The sequence below is a fragment of the Eurosta solidaginis genome, chromosome X (assembly GCF_040869045.1).
Source record: "Eurosta solidaginis isolate ZX-2024a chromosome X, ASM4086904v1, whole genome shotgun sequence".
In the NCBI taxonomy this organism is placed as follows: domain Eukaryota; kingdom Metazoa; phylum Arthropoda; class Insecta; order Diptera; family Tephritidae; genus Eurosta; species Eurosta solidaginis.
This window is the reverse complement of record NC_090324.1, coordinates 193,147,697-193,153,821: the sequence shown is the minus strand read 5'-3', so window position 1 is coordinate 193,153,821 and position 6,125 is coordinate 193,147,697. Positions and strand designations below refer to the sequence as shown.

At 39.3% G+C, this 6,125-nt stretch overlaps 2 pseudogenes; one reads left to right on the top strand and one right to left on the bottom strand.

Annotated features, from left to right (window-relative positions):
- Positions 1 to 1,606: 1,606 nt before the first annotated feature.
- LOC137235352 (dolichol kinase-like) lies at positions 1,607 to 3,397 on the bottom strand (annotated as a pseudogene).
- Positions 3,398 to 4,068: 671 nt separating this feature from the next.
- LOC137234322 (membrane-associated tyrosine- and threonine-specific cdc2-inhibitory kinase-like) lies at positions 4,069 to 5,159 on the top strand (annotated as a pseudogene).
- Positions 5,160 to 6,125: the final 966 nt, after the last annotated feature.

The window sequence follows — 6,125 nt, the reverse complement described above, 5'->3', positions numbered from 1 at the left end:
AAAGCACGGCCTCCATAATAAACAGATGGCAGAAGCTCAAAGCCCTCCATCACACTTTCTGCAAACGATGGAAGGTGGAATATCTATCCGAACTTCAAAAACGAGTGAAGTGGAAGCATCCCAAAGAAAATATAAAAGTGGGAGATCTCGCTGTCCTCAAAGAGGACAACTTATCTCCCAACGAGTGGAGGCTAGGTAGAGTCGTCGACGTACACCCCGGAGAAGATAACCGAGTACGTGTAGTCGACCTCATAACCGAGAAGGGTCAAGTCAGACGACCTTTGGCCAAACTGATACTTCTTCCCACGGAGATAGATTGTGCGAGGACCAAAAGCTTCGCTTAACAATCCCCCCCGTGCCTCCACATCCCTCCGTTCAAAAAAAAAAAAATATCCCACTCACTCGTTCTCCCATAACGAGTATACCAGAAAAGCCTTTACGCAGACCCTCGGTCTGCCACAGAAAACAAAGGCACTCGGCCCATAATCTTTTTTTTAAATTTTCAAAATTTCAAAACCCAGCGCTCGCCCACCGAGGCCTATCAACCACCCTAATGCAGATCCCCATCTGCCACAAAACAATTATTTTTCATTTTCAAAATCAAACCCACAATTCACCCGCTCTCCCAGAGCGAGGACAGCAAATCAACCCAACTTCACCCGCTCACCCCGAGCGAGGATGACAGAACACCTACACACTCGGCCAAAGGCGCGAGACAAACAAAAATGTATGTTTACATGAATCCGAAATCGTAAAGTTTTCGTGGTGACACTGATGAAGGTTCATCTTCAGAAAGTCTTCCAAGCACCAAGCGAGACCGACCGGATTTTTTCATTCTAGTAGGCATTCAACAAAGCAATGATGCGGTAATTAAGAAGTTTGTATTTTGCATCGCCGTTCGATTTCGATTAGGGCTTAAGGTAGAAAACTTGGCGAAATAGTTCATTACGCCCCTGTGAAATGGGCATAAAACTCATTATTCAATCAACAAGATAGCCTGAAAAGATTCAGAAGCCGAACATTGAAAATGATTCAACACTTTCGATCATCTACAGTAACCACAGTAGACTCAAATATGATTCCACCATGTGGGATTGGAAAACTTTCTCTATTCAGTTTTTGTTTTTTTTTTTTGGACATTACGAGGAGTCATATCAAAAAATTGTTCAAAACTAGCCCTGTTGTTTAAATTATATGATAACTCATTATTTGGTCAGAAAGAGTAACCCACTTGGTAGTGGTATAAGGGGAAATTCAGATTTTTAATCACCTACATGCTGAGGGTAAGTAGTTCAAGCAACTCTGGTGGCAGGTGAACAGCGTGTACGTACACAAATACAAACCTAGATGCTTACGCATATCGGACTATGTGAGCATCTACATTAATAGTAATTCAAGATTTGAACTCACCCTCTTTTTTTTTCAGTTTTTGATCATCAAAAGTATGCATATTTGATTATTTATTTTGTTCAATTGTATGATAACTCATTATTTAGTCAGAAAGAGTAATCAAATTGTATTTATATGTAGGGAAATTCAAAATTTAATCATCTAAATGCTGAGTGGGTTGTATATTCATTCCATTATTCCAATAAGTTTTCTCATAAATATATGGTTTGAAAAGTGGTAGAATATACAGTAAACAATAACTAGGATAATTCATCTGAAAATCAAATATTAGTGCTCGTTATATCGTACTTTACAACAGTAAGCAGTACATTTTTACTTATTGATGTATTAAGATGTTATTGATAAAAATCTATCATAAATGTGATTTTAAATAACACAGCCCCTTATGCATACAAATACAAACGGTTTATAAAGCTTTTTAAAGTGGTATTTCAATGCTAGGGTAAGAATTTGGGGTTCTCTATTATATTAGGGTGACGATATAAAAAATTGATTGGTAAATTTAAATTATATTTACAATTGTATAAAAAATAATTGGCAATGTTAAGTTATCTATTTGATCGGTATTCGCTTCAACTAAAGCAGTTGCAATAGTTGCAACTGCTATCAAAAACGATTTAAACAGAGTCAGATTTGTAAAACCAAAACAGTTCAGGCATAATATGGACGATAGCGTTGCGAGAACAAAAGCCAAAGTTCCTTCCAGTGATTTTTTTGAGTTACTCCACTTGATGCGACCAAATTTCGAACCGATTACACTTGCAGCTGGACTGTATCTCCAAATCCAATTGTAAGAATACCCGAGAAAAGAGGGACAATTCGATTAGTGTAACTAGATGTGTTGTCTTGGTAGCAAGGGCATGGGCTTATCCATAAAGGCAATGATCAACCAATAAGCAGGCAAAATGGCGTTAAGGCGAATACTCCCGCATCTTTTTCGTCAGAGAAGGATGCAAAGGCGTTGCGTAAATGCACATCCAATGGTGGTATATTACATATACGAACTAATTCAAAAACTGTAATAAGAGCCAATGCCACGCCAGATGCAATGTAAAGGAAATCGCATTGATACAGTAATCCAGGTACGTAGACTATTACAATAAGCAAATGAAATAGTTTGCGAACTCGTGTGGATGCCTTTCTCTGACTTTGCGTTCGCCCCCATACTGTAACAACCGTTAAAGCAACCAGAGCTACATAGAACATAATTATTTTTATCCTAACTTCGTCTTTTCGTATAAATTTAAGTAGCGCAATTATAGGAATTGGTTTCGTAATTGGTGTGCACGTAACACCTATAGCCAATAATAGCATTAATATATAAAAGTAGATTTTCATACGAAATACATTGGCAACAGCTAGCAGCCAACAAACAGCAAACAAATAAGATAGCGCACACATCATGATCACATTAAGTTGCTCAAAATCACTCCTTACTTTCGTAGCATTGACAATATTAGGAACTTTCAACATTGTATTAAATAGAAATAACATCAATCCCTGTACCAGTACCGCCGCTTCACCTAAGCTAAAGCTACCAGGAAATCCACGCATCACGCGTATATAAGTATTCTGGTAACAGAAGGTAGTAACGAATCCCAAGAATAGTCCATAACTCCAGGACAGTTGCAATAGTACTTTGTACAATAACGTAGTAAAAAGACCAGGTACAAAAGCAACAACCAACTTCAGCAGCAAACTAGTCTTGTAAAACATATAAAGAAAGAAGCATAAGCTTTCGACACACATACCGATGGCGGCAATAGTGAGTGTGAATTGTGTCGTAATTTCTTCATTACATCTGTTGTTTTGTAAAAGATTCGATGCGAAGGCTAACGGAAGCAGCATGCATAGCCAATGGCCAGGCGAGGCGATAGGTCTCGAAACTATATCGCGTGAAGGCGGTCCGTTTCCGACATCGGAAATTCCTTTGGTGTTCGTCCTCTTCACTGGATTCTGTTGGGGTATCACTGTTTTCATTTTCCATTAATGTTGAAGAGAATATCACAAACTTTACCACAATCTCCTTAAATATCTTCAACTTATTTAGACAAAGATTCGTTTTGAGCTCTTAACGGTTTAAATCAAGTGCAAAATTTCTACATAAATATTGTAAACACGGCTCAATTTTTTCTTGGTTTAAGTTACTCCCGCACCGTGGCCTTAGTACAGGTCTACCGTTCGGTTCTTCATGTGAAAAATATATTTTTCTTTGATACTTTTGGCTGAAATTTTGAAGAAAACTAAAAGAATATAAATAGTTTTAGTCTAAGGCTTTATAATTATGATGGCTCCTGAAACAGCGCTTCCATTACCACGTCTGCCAGTACCCGAAATACGCACTGAAGTAGCATTCCAACATAGCCACAAGCAACGGAATAATCATAATGAATATCGACTACGCCCACCAAAGTTAAGAAGATCAAATCGTAGTCATTTATCTGCGTCCATGTCTTCAACTGCCCAAGCAATTTCATTTCGTGGCGAGTATGATGGAAATGGTAATGCATTACCCGAATTGGATGCTAATGCATTAAGCGGTTCGTATGACCGTTCCATAAACGAAACCTATTTTGAGCAATGTTTTACACGGCTTGAACAAATTGGGGAAGGTTCTTTTGGTAAAGTTTTCAACGTACGTTCCAATGAAGATGGGCTTATGTATGCAATAAAAATGTCAAAGGAATTCTATCGTAGTGAATATTATCGTCAAGAACGTTTGGAGGAAGTACGACGTTATGAACAATTCTCTGGTCATGCCAATTTCGTGCAATTCTACCGAGCGTGGGAACAAAACGATCGTTTGTACATGCAAATGGAATTGTGTCGTGAGAGTTTAGACAGATATTTAGTACGACGTCGGCATATACCTGAAGAGAAAATTTAGAATATACTTTTAGATTTGGCTTTAGCTTTGAAAAGTCTACATGACCGCAATCTAATACATTTGGACATAAAATTAGATAATGTGCTAATAGGCGATGACGATAGTTGTAAATTGGCTGACTTTGGATTGGTTATTGATGTGGATAGGGCAAACCGGCACCAGGCGACTGAAGGTGATTCACGTTATATGGCCCCAGAAATATTACAAGGGAAATTCTCCAAAGCAGCTGATATATTCAGTTTGGGTGTTGCAATGCTTGAATTGTCATGTTTTTTGGAGCTGCCCCACAATGGACCCCTGTGGCATCAGCTGCGCAGCGGCATGTTGCCAAAAGATTTTATGCAATCCACATCACCGGAATTGGAATCTCTAATTCGGGAAATGATGTCACCAGCACCGGATTCGAGGCCTACCGTCGATGCAATTTCAAGTCACAGAAAGCTAGTAAATCTGATGCAGCGTAGAAATCGGTGGAAGCTAGTACTAAAAATGAAACAAACCATAGGCCGTTCGCGTAGTTGCATGGTGCAAGTTGCGCAATTTTAAGCAAAAAGTTTTTAATTTTGTCACTTCCCTATTCACCGTTTACATGTGCCGTAGTATGATAGCCAATGGACGCAAACCGCTTTGTTCTCCGATGCAACAACAAATGAAAGATGAGCAAAAACCAAAGATCGCAGTGCGTTTACTAATAAAACCTAAACGCATACTACATTTAAAATCAGCACACTTAATTGGAACACAAGAGCTTTAACAGAGCACTGAAACGACAGAATGACTTCCGTTTCATCATCCACGACTTATGCCACCAAAAGACTTCATATCACCCACGTCGACGCTTTTGGTCCGTATTTGCGTATATACGGCCATGCGAATCTGGATGCCATGACAGTTGTGCGCAATAGAATTCAACAAATGCTGCCCACATGCCTCGCCATCGATCCCACATGGCCGGTGCAGCGGCAGTTGGTACCGCTACGCACTGGCGCAATGTGTCTTTATAAGAGCATGAATGGATCAACATCTACTGACTTTGAATTCACTGGTGCTCATTTTGGATGTCATAACTAATAGTGCTCAAAATGAGACACATGGACAAAATCCGATCGTCAAGGTGGAAGTAGAGTTTGTTGATTACGGCCGAAAAGCACTAGTTGCGAGTTTTGAGCTCCTCTTCTTCCAACAACAAGACGCCTTGTCGACTATGGCCACGATATGCACCTCGTACATCTTACTGGGTATTTGCAAGGACTTCAAACCCGGTGAGCTGGATGAGATTTCACGCATTATCCTGCGGCAAACTCTAGACATCTCCATCGATTTTGAATATAAACAATTTAAATTTATAAGTATGAAATGGAAGGAATTCAATTTTGCTGAGTTTTTAATACATCAAAAGAATATTGGTGCCCCTATCGCAAACGATTTGCTACGTGATAATTTTGCGAAATTTATCAAACAGCACTGCAGGCACAACAAACACAACATTTAGCAGCGTCACAGCAGCAACAACAACACCAACTTCAAAAGCAAACAATGCAAATGTACGCTGCTAACAGCGGCAATATTAACAATAATAATTACTATGCCATTAACCATAACAATAATTTAGCAACAGCTAGCGGTATATATCCGTCGGTTGGTCGTTCCGTAGCCTCGCGTTTACATCAGTATCAGTTACAGCCGCAGTTACAACAACAACAACCACATTTAGCGATGCAATCACATATGATGAATTTACAGCGTCCCATGCAACCTCGTATGCCACATACCGTTGGTAACTCGCGTTCGCTATATATACCTTATATGGCTCCTAATTATCACCAGC